This window comes from Vanessa cardui, chromosome 18, assembly GCF_905220365.1.
Source record: "Vanessa cardui chromosome 18, ilVanCard2.1, whole genome shotgun sequence".
NCBI classification, from domain to species: domain Eukaryota; kingdom Metazoa; phylum Arthropoda; class Insecta; order Lepidoptera; family Nymphalidae; genus Vanessa; species Vanessa cardui.
The window spans coordinates 10798533-10808642 of NC_061140.1; the positions used below are offsets into that span (position 1 = coordinate 10798533).

General features: G+C 31.5%; 1 non-coding gene across 1 annotated transcript; it reads left to right on the top strand.

Annotated features, from left to right (window-relative positions):
- The first annotated feature begins 6807 nt into the window (after positions 1–6807).
- On the top strand, positions 6808–6879 carry Trnac-gca. The gene has a single exon. It is a non-coding gene; the product is annotated as a tRNA-Cys (tRNA).
- Positions 6880–10110: the final 3231 nt, after the last annotated feature.

Here is a 10110-nt window from a genome sequence, read left to right on the forward strand (position 1 = left end):
ATGATTTTTTTATCCTTTTCTACATTGTTCAGAGAGAGATGAGGAAATATGCCACCAAATGGCATTTCCTAATACTAACCACGATATTTAAGATGTTATGATGATTGTATTTTATATTTAGTAAGACAAAAGTCGATACAATATCACATAAAAAACCAAATTGCATTTCAAATTCTAAACATAATCAATAACTAGCGACGAGAATTTTTCTAACTATTATATAATAAATATGACGGCGGCTGTGATAGATAAGTGGCAGGCTCGTCATCAGTAGGATATTCTGGTACAGGGTTCAGGGCGTAGGTCTCAGGCATTTTATTATAAAGATACAGTATAACAATTATGACAATCCCTGTATTATATGCAGTAACAAATTATAAAGTAGGTATATCATTTAACAGTAATTATCACAGTTGCGTGAACCAACGATCCAAACGAACCAACGACTCCTTATGTCACGGCGTTCACACCTCACATATAAAACAAAATCATCTGAGTTAATAATTATTCGTAATCAACGACATATATAAATTAATAAAACCAATTAAATATACACGTACCATAAAATTAGAAATGAGCACCAATTAATTACTTAATTTTCGATTGAACTGATTTCGACTATTATATTTCCATATGTGTATTCACAGTAATTGTCCTACTCACTATCAATCTTCTGGGTTCCACCTTCAAATCCAAATACACTAATGTTTGAGAGAAACACTAAAATACGAACTTAATGAAAATTTATTTAATATTGGTGCTTTTAATAATATTCTTAGTAAGCCTTCCAGTATTTCAGCATTTAAAATATATGAATTTATAATGAAATTAGTGCTCTTTTTTATTGTATTTAGCGTGTAATGACGGGACTGACATACAGGCTGCCTGTATAGGCCCCTTAAAATACAAGAATAAAAGTGAATGGCTGATAAGGAACTTCTACACATATTATTTCCTTGCCTAAAGCCCATTTACATAAACTGACTTCTAAAAAAGGTATTAACACTAAATACACATATTCGAGTTGTTCTGTATGGTATGAGTATTAATATGGAAATGGATTTAGTGGTATAAAATGTCCACCTACTCATCAATTATTCAATCGCCAAATACCAATAATTTCTATTACTTTGTTCGCTTCGAATGGTTGTTGAGTCAATCTAATTGCAGGCACAATATGGAATGATTAATATTTCACAATCTGACAATGCCTATGGGCGGTAACTACTTACCCTTATCAAGTATACCCATCCGAACTGATGTTGTAAACATTTTTTTATAAAAATATACTATGCGTCCACATATTTGACGACCTCCATGGTCGAGTGGTGTGTACACCGGTTTTCATGGGTACGACACTCTGAGGTTTCTATATTGTCTTGGGTCTGGGTGTTTGTGGTCGTTACTTCTGATTTCCATAACACAAGTGCTTCAGCTACTTACATTGGGATCAGAGTAATGTATGTGATATTGTCTCATATTTATATTTATTTATTTATATTTATACTGGCACATTTATATAAGTATATATGTATATATATACTTATATTAAGCCTACTTGAATAAACTTTATTTTGATTTAACTTTATTTAAATTTGACTTTATTAAAAAGTGCTTGTAAACAAGCACTTTTTAATCGTCAGTTTACAATTTTTTTCAAATTCAAACTCAAATTCCTTTATTCAATATAAAAGCATTACACTTACTTATTGATTGTCAAATAAACACTACCACCGGTTCGGAAAAAGGAACACCCTGACCTGAGAAGAACCGGCGAAAGAAACTCAGCGGGTCTTTTTTTTCTGTTATTTTTTTTTTGTCAAATTAAGAGAAGCTACCTCTGGTTCGGTAAGTAAGAACCGACAAGAAACTCAATAGTTACTCTTCTTCTAACATTTAAAAAATACAATGTCATGTTAGTTAATACAATTATTTAAATTAATATATCTTGCTTGGAAGCCAACGGGTATTAACTCCACGCTTTTTATCATCTATAAAATCTTGTATCGAATAATATGTATGTATATAGTATATTATCTTACATATTAATAGCGTAAGGTTTTATGTCCCAGTGATTATGGGACATAAAATATTGGTATACAGTCTTGTTATGAAGGGTTTAAAGATGATTCTGGATTGCAATTTAATAAATTGTTACGACATAACAAAGAATTAATTTTAGTAGCAAGTTACTGGCCGGGTGAGTTCTGAATGAAATTATATCAAAATAAAACAGCATTCCTTTCGAAATTAAAAAAAAAATGTTGAATGAACGCGAAGTCTCGCGTGCACCCACAAGTGTTATTTTAAATATCTTAATGTCTATAATTTATGGAGGATAAAGTAAACGAGTTCTTAGGGTTTTAGTTCGCAGTTAACATGCAATTTAATAGTAGTATTAAAAATAAGGTGAATAATGTCTTACACCCTCAAATGGTTGTTTAAATCGCCATAAAAAAATCAACAGTTGTTATTATGGTAATACCCCGTACGATAGGTAATTTAAATATCTTGTTCCATTATATAACATTAGTTAAGAAATGTTCAAATATATTTAAAAATAAATAAAAATTTTAACAAAAAGAAAAACCGACTTCAAACAAAACACTATTTTAAAACAAATAAATATGCACTAAAAAGTAATAAAAATAATTGCGTATTCAACATATTTCTTAGAGTCCTCCTAAGTAAAATAAAATGGAATATATTAGACTACTTAAAAGTCGATTTATGATTATATAATGTAGTTGTAACTATTGCTATATTTGAAGCCGGTGTCAGCCACGGGCACGCGCCTCAACATTCAAAAGAAAGAAGTGATAAGAGCCCTTTGATTGATTATCGTATAAAAGGTAATTTATAGAAATATATTTCTTAAAGTATTCTCGCGTTGTTTAATGATAGATATACTGTAGGGTTTTCTTGGCTGAAATACAGACGAATTGATAACCTCCTCCTTTTTGAAGTCGGTTGAAAAATGTGTTTATGATATTAATGTAATGTTTATATGTAGTAGTATTTTTTGACAAATTAAAGTCAAATTAACTACCATTTTAAGTTATTTAATATGACTATTGCACTAGCAAAACCAAAACAACTGTTTTTTATCGAGCTGTTTGTATGTTTTTCCAGGCTAATCTTGAAAACGGTTGTTAAATTTATGTATACCAAATAATATAAGTAAGTATAATTTAAGTCAGGTAAAAATAGATTTAAGATCAATCGAAGTTCACGATAGTAGGTAAAACTTATTTTTATTTTTTTTTTAATTTTTCCGTGCTTTAGATTATTTACTATTGCATAATTGATTGCTGGTTGATTATTGGTCTTCTTATTAGCTCAGTGATCATACCACGTGAATCTTGATCGGATCAAATCTTAAATTATTGTGGATTTAAGGCAAAAATCACTGATTTCTCCTGCGTTTATAATTTCTCGCTCAGTGAAAGAATACATCTTGAGGAATTTTTCTTTCTCTTCTCTTTTTTTCTCACTGGAAAATCGCATTACGCGCTTCCCCCACGTGATACAAGTGGGGTATGTGGGACTACCCGGTGACCTGGATGCCGGGTGCGCCTAGGTACATTGGAATACCTACTAAAAACCCGGTACCCGCTCCGTCTTTTCGGTGGGCGCCACGGGATCTCTAAATAGAGGGGAGGTCCTAAATCAACAACCTTACAGACTGTTACTTTCATTTTTATATATAATATAAACTTAACGTAAAGCCACGGAACACAACTAGCATTGAATTTAATGAAAATAGTTTACTATTATATTTTTGTTTTTAAACTGACTATAATATATTGCGTTCGTGCAGAACAATGCTGCTCGAAATGAACACTTACATTTTAAAAAGCATAAAATTGATATACGAATAAGAGAATTTGTTGACCCGTTCAAGTTACGTAGTCCGTAAGTTTAAAGTATGTGAAAAGTTTTCAATGCACTTGCTCAGTTTGCTTGGCCCTCAAGAATTCTCAGTCTAGTTCTGAGTAAATATATAACAATGAAACTGAATTACGAAATACTGAAAATTTTCAATAAGTTAGTTTAGATATAAAATACAGATTGCTCAGTAGATGTAGCTTGGGAATCTGAACTGGTTCAAATCTAGTTAAAAAGTAATGTGCTTGTATTCATATTTATCTCGTGCTCGATGGTTAAGAAAGGAAAATCTACAAGGATCAATATGGATCATATCCAGATAAATAAGCTCCAAATCGAAATGAAACTAGTTTTAACGGATTTAAATCGCGTATATTAATTATTTTTATCATCCCGACGTTTCGAGCACTTAAAAAATAATTAATGATAAAAATAATTAATATACGCGATTTAAATCCGTCAAAACTAGTTTTATTTCAATGTGTAATAATCGTGAAAATCTAAGACAACATTAAGCTTCAAATCTCTTCTTGATATTGATGCCGCCCAAACGATTTTGGTCATAGCATCCAATCTTATGGCAGACCAATTATATATCATAAATTATAAACATTGACAGTCTGTATATTTCCCACTACTGAGCTAAGGTCTCCTCTCCCGATGAGAAGAAGGTTTGGAGGATATTCTGGTGTATAATTGGTGCTTGCCTGGGCTAGTACTTGAAATCATCGGTTAAGATGCACACGTTCTAACCACTGGACCATCCCGGTTCTTTAAGAGCATTCAACTAAGACATATTATATTGTACAAGTGTGTGGGTGTGTATGGGTTAAGTGGTAGGTTTTCTCTAATCTATAGCTGTCATAACCCAATGGTATGGCAAATCTGAAACGATCGGGATGAGATTAGGCGCAAGACCACGAGCTTTCGATGGCAAGGGAAACACACACTCCCAAGTTCATGATTTCGGGTTACTGAGAATTTTTGAGAAAAATTACTTGAAGGATGACATGAAGAATGGAGGTTTGACGTTGCTGTTGTAAGAAGTAAAACGAGGTAAACGTCTCCATAAGAAGATACGTTTAGAACTTCGATGTCAATAGAAAGAAGAAAGATTATTATGTTGCAATTTTAAAAAAATATATGTTTGTGTTAATATGATTATGTTTATAATTTTGTGTAACGTGTAATTTATGTAACGTTTCGCGAAATTAGGACTACTTCGGACAGTCTATGGCAAAAGCTTAAAAATAAAAATACAAATTTATATTTGGTACTTTTAATTACATCAATATTCTACATATATACAAATTGAATTAATTACTCTTACAAATCCAATTCGTACCATTAAAAAAACCTTAATAAATCACAAGTCACTCCCATAACTTATTCTCCGGTAGCTTAAAAACAAAATGGCGGTTAGCATTCGTTTATTTTTTAGGCTACAGCCTAAGGTAAAATTATTTCTAAACTGTATATTTATATCGTTTTAAATTTATTATTAATATGAAAAAAACCTGATGTATTTTTTCGTTAAAAGTTTAGAAAAACGTAAAAATTATGTAATGAAAACAAACTATGAACGATGTAAGGAAGGGTCGAGTCCTTGGTCTAATTTCATTTCTATTAATAGAACCAAGGTACAAATAAACCTTTTGTTCATTACTATAAAAATTAATGTTATAATATATAACAGCAATGTCAGTAATACAAATCAAGTAAGAGCACCAAGTAAGAGCACATATATAATGAATTGTAAATTACAAAAATGTCTGACTAACCTACAGGTCTAAGCAATACAACTTGAAATAATAACTTGACTCGACTGAGTAATATTAAGAGCTTTATAAATTAATAAAGGAATACATAACAATGACGTATATACGGTTCTTTAAGCATATGACTCCACCTCTAAGTGGTAGTGGAGTCCAAGAAGACGGCCAGTACAGTCAGAAATAATAAACTGCAGTACCCGCCCTCGCTATGCCGGCCTCCAAGATGCCTCTTCACGCCTCGCTTGTTTAGGGAAGGAATGATTAATTAGACAATGTTTCCTTGATGTCTTGTTTTTATAATACGATTAGGGATTGGCAAAGACGTCAACTGGTGGTAAGAGATCACCTCTGCCAATATACATAGGTACCGTTTGTAAATTAGCTTGACATATAAATTAATGGCATATCAATTTGACACAAGCTTTTCTCAAGCTTTCAAACTGCAGCACCAATAATTTGTAGAAAAGAACTCATCCAGATTTTCCAGAATCGATCGAAGATGTGCAAAGATCTCGGAGTCGGAATTTTTATATCACTTAATCAAGTTAACAGACAAATAATTAAATATATTGACTGTAAAAAAAAGTGCAGATGTAGGAAGTATCATTCTGTTGATGATAAGGGAAGTAATTTGCACATTTATTTATAGTGTATTTTTATATAAGTAGGACATATTATTTAAAGTTATATAAGACATTGTTTTGCAGTGGGGATATTTATTTATAATTTTTTTTACGAAAATATGAAATTTTCTTTACTTAAAAAACTGCTTATGCTATATGACATACTTTTATTATTTTCCTTATTTACTTATATAATAGTAAGCTTATATTCCAACATCGGCAAATGCGAAACTAACATAAACCAAATTACTACTAAACTACTTTTTAATAACCTTTAAATTGAAGTACGAATAATCAATTCCTGCTAAAACCATAAAAGTTTGTATAAATGTGAGATAAAAATTCAAATAAACAATGCAAACCTTTTAAGCCTCAAAAGTATTGAATAAAAGTACAAGCATATAAAACTTTCATAAATATTCCCAATTTGATGCATGAAATAAATAAATAAAGGATAAAAGAAAAAGTTCATGAAAGCCTCCTACAATAAATTCAACTTCATTTTCGAAGGTTTTGTCACAGGGGATATAGCTCAGTGGTAGAGCAATCGACTGCAGATCGATAGGTCTCCGGTTCAAATCCGGGTGTCCCCTTGTTTTTATTCTCATATATTTTTTGTGTACAATTTTTATAGTCTGTTTTAAGTCAATATGTTTTTTTGTAAATTATTTTATTTTAAATTAAAAATATAATTCCTCCTTGACAGGTATTTATTTAATATTATTAAAAAAATGAGAAAAACTATTATGACGAGATATTTCAAAATAATTACTACTCTACCTTTTGTAGGGCAAAGGGTTTTTTATTCATATTGAATGGACTAACGAAATACGAAAAACCTATGTGAATTTTTTATCAAAATACAACACATTTGTTATTTATAAAAGCTATTTGGATCTACAAAAAATAACCCAAAAAGATATAAAACTAGGTCCAATCCATCATTGTGCTCCTTTTGTACCGTACGATAATTACTATGGTAATTTTACTTTTACTATCAAAAATTTAACGCAATATTTTTTGTCTCTGTTTAATAAAGGAATGGAATTCGATAATTGTGATGTGTAAAAAGCAACACAAAAAGTACTCATTTCTACAAGGTACAGTGAACAAAATTAATATAAATCTTGACAAATATTGACACTAAAACTTATTTCCTAGCATCTTGTTCAAAGAAAGGAGCAAGCTTCCAAGACCGCTCGAGATCTGTTACCCATTGTAGAACCCAATATATTTGACGAAGAAAGGCGTTAGAACTTGCAATTGGCCATACGTTGTGTCTGGATAAATGGGGTGATTCGAAGAAAAATATATTCTCACAGCTATGAATGTGCAGCGCTGATAAAATGTAAGACGTAAAATTTTTACATTGTACGAACATCCAGAGCCAAATAGGTCCAAACGAGAAGACGTGACTTTTAATCGAAAAATTCCGGTTCAATTTCAGGCTTGTATAAATTTAAGGAGCTTCATTTGTATTTATTAATGAACTAGCGACCCGCCCCGGCTTCACACGCGTTCAATACTGATACTAAATATACTATCGATTTTGTTTATTTACGACATCACATTACAAACTTCTAAAATTATCACTGTTTCTTTACTATATTATCCTTGTATTATATACAAAAAAGTTCCTCTCAAATTGCTCTATCTATTAAAAAAATGCATCAAAATCCGTTGCGTAGTTTTAAAAATTTAAGCATACATAGGGATATAGGGACTGAGAAAGCGACTACATTTTATACTATGTATTGATTCTGTGCTCGGTTAAGATAACATTTTAAGAAAATTTCTTCTAAAATTAGAATTATCCCAGAATCTCGCAGTGGGTTCATTTCAGGCTGTTACATTTGACACGGCACTGACCCAAATAAATGGGTCAATAATGACTCGTTGAATGATGATACTAATTATAAGAGCTAATTGGTCGTTCCTATTAAATCAATTTTATCTAACTTTCACTGAAATACAGGGAAATACAAATCATTTTAGGCTGGCAGAATATCTATTTACTGTTCAGAAATGGTAATAAGTTGTTATAAATAGAAATTCCTTACATTTTGGACTTAAATTAATACGAATCAAACCTAACGTAGAATGAATACGATATGGCAGTCTTGAAGAACACATATAAAATAAATGTTTTTAATAGATTACCTGTCTACTAGGTGTTTAGCGATATCAATGTTGCTAGTTTAATCCAAACTACCCTTACACTACTCTTATATATTATCTATTAATAATCAATTTACAACAAACAATTTCCCACTGCTTTACTAAGGCCTCCTTTTCCTTCGAGGAAAAGGTTAAGAGCATATTCCACCAAACTGATCCAATGCGGTTTCATGATTACATATGTGATAGAATTTTGTTGAAATTAAATACATGCAGGTTTCTACACATTGTTTTTCTCACCACCAAGTGTTAGACGAATTATAAATATAAAATTTAGCACGTGAATGTTCAGCAGTGCCTGCCTGCCTGCCTATATTTTTTAGAGTCCTCCTAGGTAAAATGAAATGAAAAATATTAGACTGCTTAAAAGTCGATTTACGATTATACAACGTAGGTATAATTATTGTTATATTTGGAGCCGGTGTCCCATAAGCATGAAGTTTCACTAGCTCCAGAGCGTAACATTACTAATTTTTTTCGTCTAGTGGTAAAATATATGATGAATAGGGCATCTATCCAGGCGGGCGTGCAAAAATCCCCTTCCTCTATTAAATAAAAGTGTTCAACAACAACAACAACAACAACAGCCTGTACATTCCCACTGCTGGGCTAAAGGCCTCCTCTCCCTTTTGAGGAGAAAGTTTGGAACATATTCCACCTCGCTGTTCCAATGCGGGTTGGTGGAATACACATGTGGCAGAATTTCTATGAAATTTGTCACATGCAGGTTTCCTCACGATGTTTTCCTTCACCGCTGAGCACGAGATGAATTATAAAGACATTAATTTGTCTTTATAATTCATGCACATGAATCAGCGGTGCTTGCCTGGGTTTGAACCCACAATCATCGGTTTAGATGAGCGCGTTCTTACCACTGGGCCATCTCTGCTGTGCTAAAAGTGTTCGATAGTCTCAAAACCAAACCACTTTCGATAAATAAATATATACACCAATAAAGACATCGAGTCGTAGCAGTAACTTTAGCAATTTTCAAGTACCATAAAATATTGGATACGTAAAATATGTAAATCGAAATATTCATTTTGAATACTAGCCAATTGAACGTGGACCATCTTCTGATTGAACGTTTTGCTTCTGCTCTGCCAACTTTACGATTGACCGCGGAATTTTTGGCAATACGTACTATTGACTGACAAATTCCCTTTTTATTTTACGAACAAATCTTTATTATTGTCTTTGATTTTTCTGTTCAAGTGTGTGTTTAATATTGCGTTCGATTTTCAAATTTTATGACAAAATTATGCAACCTTTTTTCTGAAATTAATCTCTTGATGTATACATAAAAAAAACATTGGCTGCTAATTATTTTCCCAAGAGTGTTATTAAAAAAAATGAAAGATGAAAACCAAACATTACACATGATCTAATTAATCTTAAATAAAACTTTACAGGTACAATATATTTATAAAATTCTTTAAATTTTTACTCGTACCAACGTCTTAAAAACAAACATCCAAATCCGCTCATATGAAAATATAATTCCTCAGAGAAGTCGACTACAAATAATACCACTTAATAACTTCACATCATTTTCAAATCACTTAATCGTTATTAATAAAAAAACAATATTCGAGAACGGTAGTCCCATTTTATTCGAATAAATAAAATAACCAATTATTCGAATA